This window comes from Dreissena polymorpha, chromosome 7 (genome assembly GCF_020536995.1).
Source record: "Dreissena polymorpha isolate Duluth1 chromosome 7, UMN_Dpol_1.0, whole genome shotgun sequence".
NCBI lineage: Eukaryota > Metazoa > Mollusca > Bivalvia > Myida > Dreissenidae > Dreissena > Dreissena polymorpha.
Window position 1 is genome coordinate 30,952,936 of NC_068361.1, and position 23,388 is coordinate 30,976,323.

The 23,388-nt window shown below is 33.9% G+C and overlaps 1 long non-coding RNA gene across 1 annotated transcript; it reads left to right on the top strand.

The window, feature by feature from the left end:
• The first annotated feature begins 15,144 nt into the window (after positions 1–15,144).
• Positions 15,145–16,530, top strand: LOC127840144 (uncharacterized). Its single transcript, XR_008030441.1, has 2 exons — positions 15,145–15,277; positions 15,626–16,530. It is a non-coding gene; the product is annotated as an uncharacterized LOC127840144 (long non-coding RNA).
• The last annotated feature ends 6,858 nt before the right edge of the window (positions 16,531–23,388 follow it).

The window sequence follows — 23,388 nt, forward strand, 5'->3', positions numbered from 1 at the left end:
CATTTCAGATCAAGTTCTCAATAAAAAATCTGATGTTTACTGCTCACAAAACAGTAAATCATTTTCACAACGTAGTAAAAGTGACTTGTTACAAAAAATACATTATAAAATTACCCCGAAATAATATAGCCAACCAGATTGCAACAACTAGAGAGAAGGAATTGCATGAATTTAATTGATTTCTTTAGATTTTTCCTATGAAGATTTGTGAATATTTGCCCTGGTGGCATAGGGAGGGGGTCATTTGAAGGAATTGTAGACGGACAACAGAAAAATACCAGTTTCACAAGTTCAACCCAAGTCTGCTGCAATCGGGTGAAGTTACACATGAACTGTACTTTTAAAACTGTTCAACTTTGTTAATCAAAGTATACAATCACACATATGCAGCAACATTGAATGGTGTAGAGGTGTGTGTTAAATTGTTCATATAGCATACATTGTATGTGTTTTGCCGTCAAGAATTCTGGACATCAAATAGACAACATTTCATTGAGATATATGCTATGATGTAACATTATCAGTGCATAATTCAACACAATGTTCACAAAAAAATCATGTCAATAATTTTATTGTTATTTGATGGACATCTGTTCCCAGAATGTATGCAAATAGTGTATTGTCTTATCTACTTGTTTTATCAACATTATTTGATTGCATTTGTTCTTTTACAATAAAAGACCTTTTTACCTTTGACTAACGTCTAAAACCGCATTTAAACTGTTCAAGTGTGAACAGCAGTATCATGTAAGTCCTCATATTGGTTAGAATGGCACCTGATGGTGGAAAGACAAAATAGCAGCACTGAAATTGCAAAAATAACTATTTTGTATTGTTGTACAGTCGACTCCAGATGGAATGAAGTCAATGGGACCAGCTATGAAACTTCATGATATCGAGACTTAGAGCAAAACGGAGTTTTCAAAACATATGTTTTAACATGTAATGGCAGTAATCCATCTGTTGTTTTATAAGATTTCCTATTTAGAGTTATTAAGATATCTATACTCGTTATTTACAAACATAAAACATATTTTTTTATTATTACTTTAATTTAAATTGTAAAAGTTGTTTTATCATTTGCATATTTTTAACACATGTCACGCGTCAATTGTATTACACTTAATAATGGCTAGATACAAATTCGAGGCAAACACAAAACTAAATTAGTAATAACTATAAATTGGGGTGTGAAAAACATAGTCGAACCATCCAAAATTTAAATTTCGTAAAAATTATATGAATATATATCAATTTAATATTGGTCCTTTGATGGAACTTCAAGCAAGCAAGCAAGAAATTCGAGTCAAGCAACTTCAAGGAATAACGAGTTCACTGTATATGTTTCTGTTACGCATAGGTGTTAAATGTCTTGTATGATATGTATGAGTGTTCTGGTGAAATTTATGATATAATGTTTGAAATATATATATTCCTGTATTTTTCTTTTTGTTTTATTGTTATAAACATTTTCCTTAAATTGTCTTAAAATGTTTTCGATATCAGGTTTGAAATGTGTAAAACTTCTGTTTTAGTGCCAACAACAATATTTTAGTCAGCTATTTACTTACATTAATGTAAAAACAAATGCTATTATTTCGTCTGAAGACAATGTGCATTGTGATGTATACAATAAATACAACCCATGTTAGTAAGTTAAAGACATTCTATATAATTGAATGAATAGCATACACTATCATGTCCATATAAATATATATATATATATATATATATATATATATATATATATATATATATATATATAAACCACGCATGTATACATTAAATGTTCATAAAATGCATATAATTTAAGGCCATAAAGTACTATCAGTAAGTATTGAATTCAAATATATGTATACATGTAAACGGAATAAAAATACATTATTTCTATAAAATTGTTAAAATTGTTTTCAGTTTTTAAATATTCTACAATATTTTTTTATTATAAATTCAAAACCACTTATTTAATTTTTATTATATTAGATATTTGTTATGTATATTCAGAGTTATGTTCTATATGATTTTATGAAAAACTTAAAGATGATTATAGTCTTCAGCTTATGTTGCGTTATACAATAAGCATAATATTTCTTTGTTACAACATATTAGACAAAATATGAATTTTAAGTCGAATGTTATAAAGTGTTGCCTTTAAATCTTATTTTTGTTTTGTGGATAATAAAATAGACATGATCATTTCTGGCATTCTTGACTATACCATATATATATAGAGCAGTTTGAAATTGATTCATTTTCAAGGACGTATTTGACTATCAAATTATATAGTATGTTCACAGACTTCACTTTCACTGACAAGCATAAATACTAAGATGTGTTTCAAACAAATTTTGTTATTCACACAGCAGTCAAAAGATAGAATGATATCAGCGAGGAGAAATATAGGTACATTAATTTATTAACAAAAACAAAAGAACCCGACATTACAAAAACAACCATTTTTGCACTTATTTATTATATAATAAAGCTGCCCTGGGACAGTCGCTCGACGTTTCTCGTTCTTGTCATAGTTTCTGGCCTTTATTATAAACCAAACTGTTGAGTAAAAGAGTTGTCTTGCAACATAAGAAAAAAAATGATGAATCACCTGATAGCAAAATTTAAAACATATTTCTAGGACATTGACTTTGAGCGAAAATATTTTTTCTATATTTAGTTACAATAAACTTAGCTGATTGTCATGTACTCATTCTACCGCGTCTGACCTTATTTAGAATTTTCTATATAAAAAAACGGAATGTTATTGGTACGAGGTTTTTGAAAATAGAATCTGATTCCACAATTCACTTAACTGTATAATTCCAAAACTGGCGAACGTTTGTGTTTATGAAATTCCCAATTTTTTCGAAAATACGTGGCCAAATATCCCGACAATTTTCACGAAAAGTCCCGATTGTTGCCAGATAAATTATGGTATGTATGTTTCTATATTTAGTACCAGTGACCTTGACCTTGATCACAACCATCACATATGCCATTGTGTCACACCGGTCTTTCTGACCTGTGTGAATGCGCGCTAAGCATTGTGGGAAACGGACTTTTTTCCATAATGGCGTCGGTAAACATAATAAACACGGAAGTGAAAAATGGTAATTAATTATTATCAAAAACAGTCCCCATCAAACCGGGCCAGCTGTAATATATATTTGGATGCAGTTTGTGCTTCAAATGGAGCCACTTTTCATGTCAGTCTATTGTTTGTAAGAATCACTTAACACGAAATTAGACTAACAAAACACGTCGCAATACTGTATCTTCGAAAGAGTAAATAAATCTAAATCATAAATATTTATAATTAAATACCTGCTGAAATTTGAGAACGTAAACTATTTAAAATAAACGCTGTGAACATTACAAGGAATCGTACATGTAGGCCTACTGTGTGAGAGGATTAATCAGGGATAAAATAAAATGGAGTTCGAAGGATCTCACATTTTGAGGAGGACGTCATGTTATCTTGGCAGGGCTTTTTTTAAGCGGCGCCCGCTTGCCCGTGCCGGGTTAAAATCGTCGCGGGCAAGTGATTTTCCAAAGTAGATAGTCCGCCGGGCAAGTCCGTTTCGTATTAGCATAATTGCGGTATTTTTGCGACTTTTCCCATTTTATCTATTTATTTTCTTTGGGTCAATATATTTTTTTATCAAGTACAAGTAAAACGAGATTTGATTGGTCGCTTGCGTTGTAAAAGCCAATCTAAGCGCTCAAAACAAGTTCTACTCGGCAGACGTTTCAACATGGCGGACGGTAGCGTCCAGCCGATCTTTTCATTTAAACATTTTAAATGTTCTGAATCAGACCAAAACAACAATGTCCCTGATTTTAATAACAAGCAAGATAAAAGTGTTGGTAGTAACTGTGCTATTCCAATTTTCTTGTGTAAAACCACTCAAACTGAAACAATTTCGGAACAGTTACTAGAACTGGATGAAGAAGCGTATACTAGTGATAGTGATGTCTATGAACATGAATATAATAACTGTGGAAAGGATTGTTCAGAGTTTGAAAATCATGTTGAATATGCAGACCGTTTAAAACTTCCTAAGAATGCATATGAAGAGTTTCTCACTATTTTAATCTGTGAATAATTTGTATGTTACATATTCACAGTTTAAAATAGTGAGAAACTCTTCATCAAAGACATCAACATGATTTTCAAACTCTGAACAATCATTTTCACAGTACTATTTTAAGCCCCCCCCCCCTTTTAATCTATGCCATAACTTGTATAGATATAGTGACAAGTATACCGTTTTAAAATTTTAATAGTAATAAACTCTTCATATGTATTGTATTCAATAGTGACTATTCAATGAAATAAAACTGTCCAGATTTTGTTTTGTTGACAACTTTATATTAAATAAACGATTATTATTTTACTTTTTGATACATTGAATATAGCTGAAATTAAATCTAGCATAATAATGCATGTGTATCAATGCTTTAAAGATCAAATGACATTGAAAAAAATTGACTTCAAAATAGGGCAACCAGTTTTTAATGAGGGCAAGTAGATGGTCAAATGAACTTGCCCCCCGGGCAAGTGAGTGTCAATTTCTTACGTTAACCCCTGCTTGGACATTTGGCACTTTCATATATTTATTTAGTAGATACTGAAAATGCTGAATGTGCGAATTGCAACATCAAAGACGAGCAGGTGAGATTTTTACAGCTTAATTTTTCTTGACATTATATTGTATGTCTTCCATTAAATTTATATGCCAGTGTTTTTTTTTCACCATTTTGGGAATGGGGCCGGGTCCGTTTAAATTGGGAAATAACGTGTTCTTTTGAGTTAATTTGGGAGATTAATATTGTTGCTTTTAAGATTAAAAGTACTTTGAAATTGATAATAATAGTGATTTTAATAAGATATATTTTAAGGTTCAACTTCTTTAGCTTGACTTTGAGATTTACATGTTTATATAATTATTTTTTAAAAATCGTGTGGAAACCTTCCAATGGGAATTTTTAGGTCCCATTTGCAAAAACTATATAATTTTTTGCATTGGGAATGGGTCCTCTTACCGGACCCAAATTTTAACGAAAAAAAGAACACTGTATGCTCAATTTTAGCTCGGCTGTTTTTCAGGGAAAACCCTAGGTATTGTCATGGACAGCTCATCGTCAGATGTCCGCGTCGAGCTAAAACCTTTACATCGGCTCTAAAATCAAAGTGCTTCCACCTATAACTTTGAAACTTAATATGTATATGCACCTTGATGATTTCTACACACCACACCCATTTTGGGTCACTAGTTCAAAGGTCAAGGTCACTAACCTAAAAAAAATAAAAATAATAAATTTCATTTATTCAAAACTGCACCGCAGCCTAGCTTGGCACCAATTATGTGGTGCACTTGTTTACATATAATTTTAAAAATGTGCTAATAACCAGAATAGTTGATGCATGTATAAATTAAAAGATACAGCCATGAACAGTGTGTTTTAATTTTTATTAAATATGCTTTGATTGCGTGTATGCAAAACAATGAAGTCCATAAATTGTTTACTGATTTTTAAAATAATGAATGTCACACCTCACTTTCCTCTCCGTTTATGTAACAACACTTAATGTACCACTATCTGACACTTTATGTACCATATTTATAATATATAGAGATAACTCATTTAATATGAATGTGTGTTATTAATGAAATGTTTTTTGTGTGAAAGTATTTATGAATTGGCCATAGATTATATTTTTTGTCAGATTGTCTAAGTGTCACTGAGTGTCTTAGTGTAATTTATTAGCCCAAGTACATGTAGTACTTAATAAATGATTTATTAGTCTTACCTGAAATTGAAGTAAATTAAAAAAATTCATTTGTCTCTTATCTTATCCTGACTAAGGATTATAAAGTCTAAAATGTTTGTATTATATTGTAAAACTGAAATGTGATACTTTGAAGAGAAGAGAGAATGACCTTAATGTTCAAACTGTAAAAAATCAAATTATTTCCATCTTTAGACTTTAATCATGTTTAGAGAATGACCTTGATTCATTAGGACTGCTATGAATGAATGGACAATAACACCTATATTTTATGTAGGTGGTACGTAAAGTTTCAAAGTACCGGTAGTACATAAAAGGTCTGGTACATGTACATAAGGTGTTACACCCTCAAATTATTATGGTATCAGTGTTTCAATAATGTAGTGTTTTTAATATGTATTGCTTAGGTTGTTTTGTTTCAAATTTGCATTTATTTTAAAGCATTTTCAGTCATTTTGTGAATACCATAATTTTTGTAATAAGGTGAATTATGTTGCACATGAGTTCAAAAATTAATTTATGGTCGCTGTGTTGTAGAGAATGTTGTCCGCTGGGCGTGGGTTCGATCCATACTCTGGGAGAGTTCTCATTATCGTCTCCATGGACAACAAGTACTGGTGTACCAAGAAGTAGTAGTAGTAGTGGTGGTGGTGATGGTAGTAGTAGTAGTAGTAGTAGTAGTAGTAGTAGTAGTTGTAGTTGTAGTAGTAGTAGTAGTAGTAGTAGTAGTAGTAGTAGTAGTAGTAGTAGTAGTAGTAGACTATTAGCAGTAGAAGTAATATCAGTAGTAGTAGTAGTTGTAGTTGTTGTTCTTGTTGTAGTAGTAGATAATTAATTAATTAGTTGTAGTAAGAGTTGTAATGGTTGTGTTTGTATTGGTATTGAATTCTGATCATACAACACAATGATGCTGCTGCTAACGATGATGATGATGAATATGATAATACTGCTGCTGATTGTGATGATGATTATATGATGGGACTTCGGTATTATAAAATTTGTGAGGTTCAAACACAAAACCTGTTGGATAATAAAACTTCTCATTTTATGACAAAAGAGCTAGATTGCAGAGTAAAAAATAAGTATAAAATTCTCTAATAGGAAACCTACCATTAAAGGACCATGTGGGCTTCATCAAAAGAAATGCATGACACAGTTATATCTCTTTCAAATGCACTCAATATTGCTGTTCCAATTGTTATGATCAGAAATGCTTCTGGATGGGCATACACCAAAGAGTACTTTTCTTCAATTATTTTTTTAAAGACACAATAACAACACTGTCGCCCTTAGCAGGAATTCCGGACGCCCCCCCCCTAAGATGTTCCCTCCCCAGACATTTCCCCCCATTTTAGTTTTAGTGCTTACATCCCCCCACCCCACAATAAATTTATAATGGTTTTGTTGAAGTATAATCTTGATTTATTATCAAAATGATTATTTTGCTTATGTAATCTTATGTAATTAACTTTTTATATGAAGCCGCTTGTTTGTTGTTTTCTTTGGATTAATCATTCATTATTTTTGTTAAACTGTTTAAGGAGTGCATGTAAATTATTAGTAAGTGCATGTTGGTGTACTAAAGGAATACTAGAGTAATACATGGGAAATATTTTCAAAATCCTACACGTGTTGTTTTTAATATAATTAAATAGGATCAATTGATACATTAATTCAGTTTGAGTAAACTAGGGCTGGGTTGTGGAACTATAGTAATTTGTTGTTTTTAATCCAATTAAATAGGGTATTTTGTAACTGTCAAAAAATATGCATTCATACGCATATAATCCAATGATTGGATGTCACTGATATTTTCAATTTTACTAGTAGCTTATTAAGACTAATTAAAACAGAATTGGACTTTCCTTGCAAATATTTCATTATTAATAATATAATTAGCTAATGTAATCAAAATGTATTGATATTTAATAATATAATAAGCTAACGTAATAAAAAATATTGATATTTTAATAATTTAACTTAATGATATTAATAATATTTAAATTTGCCCCAAAAAACTAGGGCAGGTAGATAGGAAGGATTTTTTTTGTGGAAAATCAACAGTGTTGTCAGTGTTATATATTTGTAAAGCTTCTTCAACTTCAGTTTTACATTTTATGACCTGCAACATATTCTGTCCTAGTTTATTTTACTATGGTAAGTCATTAAAGTGTTATTTATTTTTTCAACTATATAATGTGCTAATCTCCTATAATGAATTACTACCCCATTTAAAGATGAAACCTAATCTACATTCATTTATACAACAGTTATAATTGTTTTATTGTAACATACTATTCCACTAAAAATGACCATCATAGAACATCAATGCTGTGCTTTTACTAAATTTTTCATTGATCTCAATTACTTAAAGAAAAAAATCAGGCACTAATAAAAAAATATATAATTAGGCTGTCAGAATTTAACAAACTGAACAAGTCAATTTGAACTTCTCTTGCAATGCAAATGGAGCCACTTGAAATATCAAATTGTTCCCATACTAGTCGGCAATACAGCTATGACATTGTGTCTATTCAAAACATGCATCAGACACATTTCTGAAACTTTTTAGGCGGTTTTGAAAACGCTATTTCATTGCATAATTTCGTCAATAAAGGATACATGTTGTTATACAACCGAAAGTGAAAGTACAGTTTAAAAAAATGAATAAAGAGCGAAATTGTTGAAAACTAACGAAAATTTTAATTGATACTAACAAAAGACCGTAAGACTGAACAAAATAATACTTAACTTTTAAATCATAACATGAATATTTACTTATAAAGCAAATTGTTCATACATCCGCGGACTTCTTTGTGTCGTAGTCATAAATGCCTCCAAATGGAGGTGTGTGATGCGTCTAAGTATAGAGGTGATAATAACGTAGTGACGTCACCATCTATGTATAGAATGTCACATATGCTGGCAGTAAGAAATATATTTCTTTTATACCTAATGATAAAATATAAAAATAAACAAATTGTTATTATCACCGGTGAAAATAACAAATTTTCGCTGTAATAATGACGTCATTTCGTCAACAAAATGACGTCATTTCGTCAACAAAACGACGGCATTTCAATGTATTGAGGTACGCCACGGGAGGAAAGGTAACTTTTCAGCGAAAGGGAAACAGCTATTAATTATTTTCTTGAAAAAGGGGCATAAAAGAAACAGAGCATGTGTTCATGTCAGTGTAAGATCGTTTGTTATTTCACTCTGCGCCACCCTTGAAAATATATTTTCTATGATTACTCGTGAAATAACAAACGATTTTACACTGACATGATCAAATATCCTCTATTTATCAAGTTTGTGTAAAACACTTCAACATAAACTTACAGAGCACTTGATGTATCAAAAGAACGCTTGCGGGCAACAACTGTCGAAATATACGTTTCTAATCCTGCTGACTACAGTGAAAATATGTATTCACCTAGAAGACCCTTAATTTGGTTTCGATTTCAGTGTAAGTGTTAACATTGCTGTTTAAAGAAAAAAGAAAATTAATGACGAATTTTAAAAGGTTATAGTGTGCTCAAGTAAAGGACATTGAGATACTACATATGTATATTGTTGTTTTTCCGCTGCAAAGATAAATACATTTGTATGCTGTTTACACATTCTGCAATTGATTTTTATCCAGATGGTTAGCAGAAAAAATAAATCTTGTTTTATAAATGTGCATATGCTCAAATACTTAAAAAACAAGCGAATTCGTTGTATTGATATCCACCCGCCAAGTAAATTTTGTTTATGGATGGGTGCCAATCCCTTTATATATGGTAAAATCCTAACAAATAATTAAGTGTAGGTAATTGTTTTTATGAATTGCAATTCTACAAATTTATATCTATACACCCATGAAGTTTCATGTTGAAATCTTGAGGCGTATCTGAGAAATAGCCATGAAACGTTATATCATACACAAATAACAAAGGTCAATAACTCTTATTTAAGAAAGTGTAGGGTTATGGTTCTTGTGCTTGGCACTCTTTTCCATTGATTTTCACACACCTATAAAGTTGTATGTTGAAATCTTGTATCGTATCTGAGATATAGCACTGAAACGTTACATCGTACATAAGCAACAAATGGCAATAACTCTTATTTAATAAGTGAAGGGATATGGTTCTTAAGCATGGCACGTCTCCTCATTAATATCAATACACCTATGAAGTTTCGTGTTAAAGTTTTGTATGGTGTCTGAGATATAGCCAAAGTTACATCATACAAACAACCAAAGGGCAATAACTCTTATTTAAGAAAGTGTAGGTGATGGTTCTTGTGTATGGCACTTCTCCTCGTTAATATCTATACACCCATGAAGTTCCATGTTGATATATAGTTTATGAGATATAGCCCTGAAAAGTTGTATGGTATCTGTAAAGTTACATCATACAAACAAACAAAGAACAATAACTCTTATTTAAGAAAGTGTAGGGTTATGGTTCCTGTGCATGGCACCTCTCCTCATTGATATCTATACACTCATGAAGTTTCATGTTGAACTATTAAATAGTTTCTGATATATACCCCTGAACAGTTTTACAACAGACGTAATGACGGACGGATGCCAATTGTATATCACTCCGCCTTTGGCAGGGATAATATGTTGCTATAGTTGTTTATAGAGATAAAACTACTTTAGACCACAGATGTTCAGCAATGTGTAGTTTTATTTGATTAATTATGAGTAAATATGGATACACAAGAGGGCATTGACCCTAAGGCGCTCACATGAGACACAAACAAAACTATTATGATAATGTCGAGTTCAGAAATACTTTTTGACACATAGATGTTTAATTACTAGTCACATTATTTTGAAACACTTGATAATTATAAACATTTAGAACAAAGAACATATGTGAACATATTTATTTAAACCTAATATCAACAACTGTACTGAAAAAATCAAGTTAGCCAGTAGCCGGTTGTCTCTCTCGTGCAAGAGTCTGTCTATATGTTCAATAGGTCTTTTGTGAATTATTTATTGACCAAATGGAGTGATTCTAATTACAGTTCCTGATAACCATGTATATTTGATGAAGACTCAAATAAGATTCAAACTAAACAGTTCTTGTTGTTTAACTTGGTTTATTATTATAGCATTTTCAAGAAAAACAAGAGTTCCGCGGTTGGAGACGTATGCCCCCTCCCCAAACAGGGCCTTGACACTGTCAGGTTTTTTTTTGCAAAACAACTGATCATAAGAGTTTATCTTATCATGTTAGTGTCACAGTGACTTTGATCATTGACCTAAATTTCAAAAGGGATTATCTGCTGTTCAAGGTAAATGCATCTGCAAAGTATGAAGCCCTTCACTCAATCATTTCATGACATATTGAACTGAAACCAATTTAACACTTAATGTCACAGTGACCTTTGCCCTTGAACTAGAGACCCCATTTACAATAAGGGTCATCTACTGCCAAAGGCCAATGCACTTGTGAAGTATCAAACCAATCGGTCAATTCAACGAGTAATTGATCGGAAACGATGTTCACACTTATTGTGACAGTGACAGTGACAGTGACATTTGACCTAGTGACCCAAATTTAATAAGGGTCATATACTGTCCAAGGCCAATTCAAAGGGGAAGTATCAAGTCAATCGGTTCCTCCGTTCTCAAGTTATGATTGGAAACAAATTTCACTCTTAGTGTGACAGTGACCTTGGACCTCGTGACCCCAATTTCAATAGGGGTCATCTACCGGCAAAGGCCAATGCACATGGGAAGTATCAAGCCAATTGGTCAACCCGTTCACAAGTCAATGATCGGAAACGAACTGGTCGACTGACAGACCGACAGACATACCGACCCACCCACGACATCCAGCAAAACAATATACCCCCTCTTCTTCGAAGGGGGGCGTAAAAGATATAATAATCTGAAGTAATGGACATATTAAACTTGAATTGATAAATTTAATTAAAACGTTGTGCTTTTGTGTGCATGTTTCGGAATTTATCACAAGCATCATCACCAGCACAGCAGCAGTCGCAGCATATACAACAGGACATTGGCATTACACAAAAAGGTCAATTATTGCGGCTAAATGGTACAATGACATTTGAGTGTCTATTTATGCATCTCACCTCCACAAACTGAACAAATTGTGACAATTGAATGTTACAGTCCAGACAAGCCATAAATGCCAACATTTGAACTTTGACCTCTTAATCCTGGTATTGATTGAGATAGGGACGCAGGTCTTCTTCGTGACATTCCATATCATAATAGTGAATATTTGTTTGTGGTGAATTATTTTAAAATGAGATAATGAAGTACGGACGCACACACACCCGTACAATCGACGATTGTGACAAGTAAAAAAGTATCTGACACTGTAATCATAACTCACTTTTATTTTGTACAAGCGAGATAAATGCATAACAATGCAGAATTCATACGACAATAGTTAACAAGGTTATTGAAAGATAATAATAGAAATCAACAGAGTGACATGTACAAACAATATTAATAACAACAGCGTAATAAAGAATATCATCTATGGTTATGGTTATTTTTCATATACTAAAATCATAACAATTATCAGCGAAAACTGGGGCATTGTAATCAGCAAGTATGGCTACTGTATTAAGGTTGAGCAGTTATCTTACATAAACTTCTACAGGTATAATCAAATGCCTCCTGCTTAGAGAAATTGTAAGATCTATCCAAACTTATTATCATGGTTATCAAGTTAAATTGATGAATAAACAAAAATGAGTTGATTTTGTAAGGGTTTGCGCTTTTAAAGCGTCTTGTATTACTTTTTTAAATGAAAACTTATCTACAAGACTTGAGCTAAGATAACATGCAAACGTTTGTTCACAAGAGAGAAATCTAAAATACAATAACAAAGTACCTTAAGCCACCAAAAGTCACGGAACATTAACGTCAGCACATTTGTTTAAGCAATGGCTGCTCGCACAAATTTTTCCTTTGTTCTTTTTGCCTTTTTACTTCAATCAGTATGCATAGAAGGACTTCTGTATTCAGTAAGGAAGTGGAAACTTCAGAGGCCTTAAGTTCAATGTGTATAATGGCTGTCTTTCATTCAGTAAGTCTTTCAGATTTGTAAGCATTTGAGCCTCGCTCTGTGAAAAAGGGGTTTAATGCTGGTGCGTAAAGTGTCGTCCTAGATTAATCAGGGACAACACTTTCCGCCTAAACTGGATTTTCACCAAGAAGTGTATTCCTTTAAATGAAAATTACAATAAAAAACGGAAAGTGTCGTCCCTGATTTGCTTGTGTGGACTGCACAGGCAAATCAGGGCTAAAACTTAACTCACATGTATTAAGCACCATGTGTCAGACTCTTCTTTTTCCAATTTCAACATGAGTAATGCCCCTCTTGTTCAGAGGCTCTGCTCACACAAATTTCTTTCGATTGGTCACACTGTTCATGTGTTTATTAAAGCATCAATTCAGTATGCAAGTATGCCTGTTTTAAAAGTCCTCAATTAACATGATTGTCCATTTAAAACAGCCTGCGATAACGAGTGAAAAGTATACTGCAACAGGTTTGCCCATTTACTGCGGAGTTATGATAATACAACATCCCTGTGTTCAACATAGCTAACATACGAGTCCTTTTGATTGTCACCAGTATTTATGTTAATAAAGTTTAATACGTATTACAAGCCAAATGGTATGGCTACATTGTTTGTGTACTCAAAAAATCAAAGGAGCAATGAACTACGTATGGTTTCATGCATTAAGATTCATCATGCACTTTGTAAGACTTACAACATTGTTCGTGTGCTCAGTAGGCCTGACTCAGCGAGCCCGGGGTCAGTAACATCATTGTCTCCAGTCTCGTTACTGGCAGTGCTTTAATTGTCCAGTTCCTTGAAATAATAGGTTACAGGGTAAAAAAAAACTGCCCTCATTCTTAAATACATTAAGATCCTTTGGGTGAAATTCATCATTATGTATGATTTATGCGTAAGCATATACATACAAATTCATGATCAAATGACCAAAACATGCCCAATACCTTCAATTTGTTAAAAATGTTCTTTTTGTCAGGTATAATGACGCCTATGGCATATGGCGTAACTAGAAAGAGTGAATATCCACTCATGACAATATTAGCTGTCTCGCTTTCCATTAAAGGTATACTTTGTTATAACACTGAAAAACAAACAAGTAGCCTCTATGGATAGACTTCTTTAAATATAAATGGTCCTCCTTTCAACTGAAGATATACTTGGTTTAACCGTTTCCCACTCAAAAGCTAAGTTAAAATGGCTATTTGCAACCAGCATAAAACCAAAACAACCTGTGAGTAACTCGCAGGCTGTTCTGGTTTCATGCTGTTTGCTTTGCTGCTTATCAGTATATTAGGGTTGGAATTGAAGCCTTTACAACTTGAATCTAGTTAGAAAGGTCTTCATTTTTTTCTAAGGGACAACAAACAAGTCAAAATGTGTATCTGAGCAGGAAACTGTTAACTTCCACATTGAGAACAAGGGGCTCTTACCACATCACTAAGATCCTCCATCTCCGCAGGCAGCGTTTCCCCCTCACTATCCCTCCCGCCTCACTAAGTCTTACCAAATCACTAAGCTCCTCCTCTTCCTCAGACAGCCTCTCCCCCTCACTATCCCCTCCCGCCTCACTAAGTCTAACCACATCACTAAGCTCCTCCTCCTCCTAAGGCAGCGTCTCCCCATCACTGTCCCCTCCCGCCCCACTAAGTCTTACCACATCACTAAGCTCCTCTTCCTTCTCTGGCAACGTTTCCCCCTCACTATCCCTACTCGCTTCATTGGCAGCCACTGACTGAGACAAGATCTCTTCTCCCTGAAATTTAGTATAAAAATAAGTAGAGGTGGCGCTATGGAATCCCCATGGTTGTCTGTACGTCCGTCTAACTATATACACAAACTCGTCCAACAAAGTACTGCTTCGTTTTTCTAAATATAACATTCTCTCTTGCATTCATTGTTCCTTATGATATGAAGTTGTGCATTTGCCTTTTTTATTATGTTGTGATAGATGTTTAGGTAGAGATTTAAAAATGTTGCTATTCCACAAAGCATTGATTTGTTATACTTGAGCTTTAACATTAAATTGTGACGTTATGGTAGTTTATTTGACAATCCCATATATCCTGGACATTAACATAATATTATGAATTTTCAAATAGGCAGAAACTGGCCGTTAACAAAATCGTATTCATAATTCCTTGAATCTTTAATGTTAAATACTTTATTATATCTATTGAGCATTGTAAATGATATACGATCAACTAAATGTCCTATCCAAACCAAGCTAGAACCACATTTACGATGACAAGCTACATGCAATTCTCACGTGTTAATCATTGTTTTTCAAGTTGCCCATCCAAAAGCCCTCAAGACATTTGTTCACCGTGAGCATGGCCTTCACACGGAACACAAACACCTCCGTGGTACGCTTCATCATGGACACCTGGTTAGTCAGCGCTATGTCGTTGATGATCTGAAAAGGTAAATAACGGGTAAAATATGTACAGTACGTAAAAAAGATCTAAAATGTTCAATAACTGATTAAATATGTACTGCATTTTACAACACAAAGATCTCATATGTTCTATAACTGATTAAATGGGCAATAACTGATTAAATATGTTCTGTAGTATACATCAAAAAAATCTAAAATGTTCAACAACTGATGAAATGGTAATCCAAATAGTAAAATGCAGCATTGAAAGGTTAAAAAAATATTACAAATATATATAGTTCAAAGACATAAAGACCCAGCATGTTCATCATGTTATCACGTTTTTTGTAGAAAAATAAAGTTTTCTGTATGCATATTCTCATGGGCGTCCCCAGAAATTATCCAAGGGGGTCAAGGGGGGAGCTCATCAGGGACGGACTCAAGGAAACGGATCTACAGAGGGTGATCACTGCAGTGTCGCATGCACAGAATAGTCACTGTGCGTGATCTGTGGCAGGGAAACGACGGCCAAGGTCAAGGGGTCGGGAAAATGAGGTCGGAACCAGGGAATGGCGCTTACTTTCTCCGTGCGCTTAAAGAACATGATCGAAGGCTCTCCGTCGCAATCGACCCATAAACAGTTCTCGAGTTTCCACGTGGAGCTCCTAAGTGCTGGAACAGACGGCCAGAACGGGCCGACGGATGTTGCCGGGGCTGTTGTCAACAAAACATTGGTTGAATTTGCTTTCGGTCTTGGTTTAGACGCCAGTAAATTGTTTAAGAATAACGATTCCTACGCATTCTTTAAGTAACTTAAAGATGATTCTCTAATAGAGACTGTGCTAACGTGAACTAATGTTATGGATATTCAGTTGTTGAATATAACATTTCTAAGCAAATAGATGATGATCATTACGCAGGACTACAGTGTGTTCAAATGATGTCCCTGGGGTCAAATTGACCCGCCATAGGGGTTACTATTTTATTTCCTTTTATGTATTAATTGAAAGTTTAATCTGAAACCACAGTGCCCAGACGTTAGTTATTTGGCATTTTATGTCTTAAATTGGTCCTTTTTGCAAATCATGTCCCTGTGGTCAAAACTTGGGCGCCGTGGCGTAGTGGATATGGTGTCTGCCTAGCAACCGGTAGATAGTGGATTTGACACCCACTGTAAGAGGGTTCTTTAGATCTCCTTTAAAGACAGCAAGTACTGGTTCTGGCCAGGAAACGGACTAGTGTTTTTATAAGCCTTAGGCTTTCGATAGAATCAAGCTAAAATAAATATGTCTAAATTAAACTTAAACTTGCCGAGTCACATTTTTTATAAAGACTTGCATAATTAATATTGATACACAAATAAGAAATCATCTTCTGTGAAGCCGCAAGGGTCAGGGGTTTGATACTTGATTTGTAGCAGAGTATTGTTTTTAAAATTATGTGGCAGGGGTCACAGCTAACCAGACACAGAGTCACATAATATAGAAAGACTAAATCTTTGGTAGGCGACATCATATAGTGGTTCTTGAGTAAGTTTGTTCAAAATTGATCCCATTTTAGGGTTTACTTGACTATAATGTATTTGTTAATGTTTTTAGTAAGCATTTAAAGTTGTTCTTATAACTGTCTCAGACCCACATTAAGTCTGAGCAATAAAGAGTTAAAAAAAACCTAGATAAAAACTACAGCTGTTACACAAATGTCACAAAATCTACACATAACAGGTTGGTGTATATATGTCGCAGGTGAGCGATAAAAGGCCATTTGACTCTTTTTAGTACTTCATCTGGATCACACATAGATAATTATTAATTTGCAGTATAAAACAAGATTAAACATTACAACACTTATGGCTCGTACTTCATATGTCTCCATGTGTATTAATACATTTTAAACTCAAAGTGACATTAAGTAACTTGTCTAATTCAGATCAGTTCAGTCTGATCTTCATTACTATGTCACATAATCTAGCATATGTTTACATGTGGTCATGTGATTGTTTATAAAAAGTAACTGTGTTGATTAGAATTAAATGAATCTCTCTACAGTAATCTTTCACAATAATCTATGGCACAGTTGTAGTACATAAAACATAGCGGTTAAATCTCAGCTTGGGCCTGAGTTTTTTATTGACTTAAAAACTAGAATGTTTGTTATCTTTCCACAATCAGCTTTCACAATCCTCAGTAGCAAAGTGATGGTGCATATGGCTTGAAGGAGTTGTGGAGATCAGGTGGAAGCAGTTCAAACTCAGCTGGAGCCAGTGTTTATGTTGACCTTAAAAGTACAATGTTTCCAAATGATATATTAATCTTTCCAAAATAAGCTTTCACAATCCTCTGTAGCACAGTTGCGTTGCATCGCACTTGCAGGAGAAGTGGGAGCCGTTGGTATTGGTCCAAATTATACTGGGGGCAATATACATTAAGTATTAACACCATTTAAAAAAATACGAATATTTGTTTGATTTTTTTTTAATTTGCATTTACATCGATAGTGTTTTTAAAAAATAGTTTTTTTTTTCACAAAAACATGTTTGCTGGCCTTATGTTTTTACTCTTATAAGCATGTTTTACAAAAATGATTGAACATGGAGTTTACTTTGATGGGCAAAATTCCACTTTAGTGAAAATTAAATTTAATTGTTACAAAATTAATTTGAAAACAAGTCTTTTTCAGGAGGTGAGAAAGGCACCCTATGCAAGTGAACATGGAAATGAACAACAATTTATTAATAAGTTTTTGTTTAAAAAGCCGAAACCCTTTATTGTTACCTTGTCCTTTCAATAAGTGCATACTAATGTTACATGAGACATCCTCTGGTCATGGGGAATAGTAATTCAAAAAAATCTTAAAATCGTTCATAGGAATTGAAGTTACCAAAAATAAATAAAAACATTAGTGATCTTTAACCTTTTACTGAGAAGCCATGAAAATTGTATGTGACACAATAAAAAACCTAGGATTTTAAAATTTGGATTTGATAGTTCATGACCTTTGACCTTTAATTATGACCTTAACCATAAACAGCGAAGTGTGAGTTGTCTCGCAATAGTGAATGATAACTTCTAATAATATTGCAATCCCCAGATGCAGAACAGAAACATTGACCTCGAAATTTAACCTTAAGGAGAATGGGAGTTGTGACACATTGTCTAGTCAGGGGGGAATAATAATAAAAAGAAATCATAAAATCTTCCCAGGCATTTAACAGTTCAAATTAGAGACTTTTATACTCTTTGACTTTGACCTTTAAAAGGGGGATTGGGAGACACAAAGTCTTCTGATATGGAATAAACATTTATAAACCATGTTGTATTGAAACCTAACAGGTATTTAACAATTATGGAGAGAAAGAAAAATATGTCTTCACGGATATTAATTACCAACAGACGAAAGGTACAACTACTATATTCCATTGTACGGTGGCTTAATATAAGAAAGCAACTGCCCACTTAGTTATTCCAATTTAACAATTTCCAAACGCCAAAATAATTTATAAATGTTATACACTTAAATATATTCAACTGACACTACAGAAAGAGTTTAGAACAGATGCTGTCCAACGTAATTGATCTTGGCCCGTTAACACTTTGAATATGGCAGTCTGCTAGTTTGTTCTCCAGATTTTACAATTTGGAGGATGTTGTATGCAAAACAATTCAATATATCAATGTAATGATAACCAAAAGGAGGGGGACAAGTACTAAAACCAAACATTATATCACTAAGTGAATACATTGTTTATTCGAACTTAGTGAATACATTGTATATTAAAGAGTATTAGTGAATACAATGTACATACACACTAAGTGAATACATTGTATTTTCAAAGTGTAGAAAGCAACACGATTTTTATAATTTATTTTCCTTTAAATTTGATTTAATATATTTGCAGTAGGTGCTTACGTTATTCATAGGCATCTTCGCCTTAACACGACATTGCAACAGCCACAGTTTCACAATAGATCATTATGAAGGAATCTGAAATTTGAATATAATTTTATTCATAAAGATGAGAAATTTTAGTCTGTTCTGTCAAGTTAGTGGTCAAATAACAAAACAGTTGAATCCCTTTTTTAATAAAAGTACTGAAAGTACTGGTGGGGCGATTTTGCTGGATTTTTTATAGCCTTGCACTTCACATTGAAAACTTAAAATTGCTTTATTTTAATAAAATGTGTATTAAATATTTGCTAATGATTCATCAGAGGTACCAACACAATTCTGCAACAGCAAAAAAAAATGCGGAGAGGAGTGGGTGCGGGTGGCTTTTTATCTGCAATATGGGCAAAACGAATACTATATTAGTGGAATGTGACCAATATTCGCCCCAAAAACCGTCAAATTGAGGTCATAAGAATAATAAGACTTTAAGGGGTTTTCCTGCTATTTAAAAAAGGCCGTAAAATGGATCCGATCCCAACCCAAACGGACCCGATCCCAAATCAAATACTTACAGTTCTGGTTTGACGATGCTTTTGAAGATGATGAATATAAAAGCATCAATTCAAGTTTATCTACATCACCACAATTGTGTATGTGGGTATGAAAAACAATTTGGGTACGAACATTTTGGGTACAAACAATTTATGCCAAAAAAATGTGGGTACGGAAAAAAAATGTGGGTACGAAAAAAAAATTGGGTAAGAAAAAAACATCAATTTGGTACAAAATCAAATTCGGTACGAAAATTTTGGGTGCGAAAAAAATATGCCTTAAAAAATTGGGGTAAGAAAAAAAAATGGGTACGAAAAAAATTTGGGTACGAAAAAAAAAATTGGATACGAAAAAAAATTGGGAACGAAAACAAATCGGATACGAAAAAAAATGGTACAAACAAAAATTGGGTAAGAAAACAAAACGGGTACGAAAAAAAATGGATACGAACATTTTTGGGTACAAAATCAATTTGGGGGTACGGGGAAATAGTAACCGTGGGGAACTTGACCCATTCAGCGAAACTTGGAGGCGGGTTACATTCTCGATCAAATCTAAATATAACAAGAAATGTCGCGGCAGCGGCCGACACGTATCCCCCCGCCGCATAGATGTTATATTAGCAAATCTTTGGTTGACATCAAGACAAAAACATGCATTAAATAGTCTTCATCTTCGATAATGGTGACACATAGACCATAATAAGCTTAAAGCTTAAGGTTTATAATTTAAAAAAAAACAAGAACAGAATATCAGGAAAGATTTGGAAATCCTTTCTGCAACTTGTCTGACACAGGCTAGTGAAACTTGTCTTACACAGGCTATTCCAACTTGTCTGACTCAGACTAGTCTAACTTGTCTGACAAAGGCTTGTCTAACATGTCTGCCACAGGCTACTCAGACTTGTCTGACACAGGCTAGTCTAACTTGTCTGACACAGGCTAGTCTCACTTGTCTGACACAGGCTAGTCCAACTTGTCTGACACAGGCTAGTCTTACTTGTCTGACACAGGCTATTCTAACTTGTCTGACACAGGCTTGTCTAACTGTCTGACAAAGGCTAGTCCAACTTGTCTGATACAGGCTAGTTCAACTTGTCTGACACAGGCTAGTCCAGCTTGTCTGACACAGGCTAGTACACTTGTTTGACACAGGCTATTCGAACTTGTCTGACACAGGCTAGTCTGATTTGTTTGACACAAGCTTGTCTAACTTGTCTGACACAGGCTATTCTAACTTGCCTGACACAGGCTGACACAGGCTAGTCCAACTTGTCTGACAAAGGCTAGTTTAACTTGTCTGACACAGGCTTGTCTAACTTGCCTGACACAGGCTAGTTTAACGTGTCTGAAACAGGTTAGTACAACTTGTCTGACACAGGCTAGTCCAACTTGTCTGACACAGGCAAGTCTAACTTGTCTGAAACAGGCTAGTCTAACTTGTCTGACACAGGCTACTCCAACTTGTCTGAGACAGGCTTGTCTAACTTGTCTGGTAAAGGCTGGTCTAACTTGTCTGAAACAGGCTAGTCTAACTTGTCGGACACAGGCTAGTCTATCCATGGCTACGTCTTTTCACAATGATATTAGCACCCGTGTTACACGCAGTCCGTATGGAAGGTGTATACAGCGACGAGTACTTCGTCCCCATGACACATGTTCAATAGACCAGTTTCACAATACCGCCACTGTTGCTATTTTTAGATATCACGTGACACGTCGAATTTCAGAACGAGGCGGAACGTGTAACTGTCTTTGGCGGAGAATATCGATGGTTATGTACCCTTTAATTGTATTGTTTACATTCGGGATTTTCACGAGTACTGACACTGGTAACAATAACGTCAAACATATGCATACAGATAATGTATAAGTTATTTTAAAAGAAACATTCTAACACCTAAATAATAGTTCAAGGACATAATATTTAGAACCATTAGTGTATATAATATAAATTACATTTTTATCTTTATAAAAATACGAGTTACACATTAACACTAGAGTTAAGGTGGTCTGAAGACTAAACATCGATTATTGAACAAAACAAAGATATACATTTACTGTATAATACAATACATAGTATTATATAAGTATAATTTTCAAAGGTAAGGGTGTGCTGGTGTGTGATGTTTTTCATGAACGATTGGACCTGTAAGAGGTGTGTTGAATTAATTATAAGACAAAGCGCTATAACAGGCGAAGTACATGACACTATTTATGTGTCATGTTAATTTTCTTTTACATTAAATACATTTTCTTTGACAGCAAATGAAAATATTTAAGAATTATTATATACACATGAACAAAAACGGACGTGGTGTAAACTGAAGTGTCTATACATGCATATTGATAACTCTTTATACTTGATTATGAGTGATAAATATATGTCATTTTGTATCATAAATCAATTTTGTTTTTATTTTCGGAAACATTATTTCACCCCGTTGTGGTCAACGAAAATGCTAGTTTTAATTATTTTGTTTCGTACACTTACATACACTCTTTATAGGAATACGTAATTACGGAGTTTTATTTAGCCGGTACCTGCTAAATTCATTAAATGTTAAGCATTTCCGGACATTCGTTTCTACGGACAATCATCTTACGCTTATTTCGTCAAGGCGGACATTCGTTCCTACGTTATTTTAACTGCACGGACATTCGTTCCTTCGTTATTTTGACAACCCGGAAAATCGACCCAAAATCATTTTAACAGACCGGATATTCGTTCCTACACACCGGGACATTCGTTCCTTTATCATTTTTCATAATTCTGTCGTCTTGTGTTTACAATATCATTACGTCGCCGAATTTTTCAAAAGCATGAAAGGCCGAAATCAAATGCGTCGTTGCCTTACGCTATCCGAAATGGCTACACGTTCTGAAATTCTGTGGGTCGCGTGACTTCGCGCTCTTATCAGTTTTGGCCTATTGTGAAAAGGGTCTATTGGTCACGTGATAATGCGTGTGCGCATTAATATTAATACCATGCGATCGGAGCTTTTTTCTTTGCGAATGCAGAATCTGGATGCAAAGTTGGGTTAATTGGAATAACGGACTTTATTCTGAAACTGATTCTTCGGTATACGTATATTATGTTACCAATGGTGCGAATCACAGGTGGTTAGCGTGTTGCTATGATATTAAGTAGTGAAAACATCATTTTGAATGATAACTAATCATATTATAACGAAAAATTATCTTTTCTGAAAAAAAAATTCACTATCAAATATATATATATAACAAGGTATGCAACTCAAAATCACCCCAAGACGGGGTGCATCGCTTTGAACAGCCATATCTTCATCAATTGTGCAGCGATTTTCACGATCTCGGTCTTATTCAACGCAGAAATGATTTTCCTTTCTGGAAATGTATATGTATTGCAATATTTTTACAAATGCTGGGTCAACTTTTAAGAAATACACAACTCGCATGATAGTTCTTTAGTACATGTTCTCATAAGGCGTACGAATGTATATACTGATGGCTGCTTGAGATAATGAGATTTTATTTATTTTTTCATTCTATCATAATAACAAGGGTGGATTAAAATGAAATGATATTCATTTTCAACATCACATGATTTACAACAAATACTATAGTTTCGTTCTCTAGCTATGAGATTGTTCCTGAACCTACCGATAAGAATTCTTTGATGACTGTAGACTCTTAATTTCCAGAAGTAAAATCTCAGACATAAAGTTAAAAGATCTTAA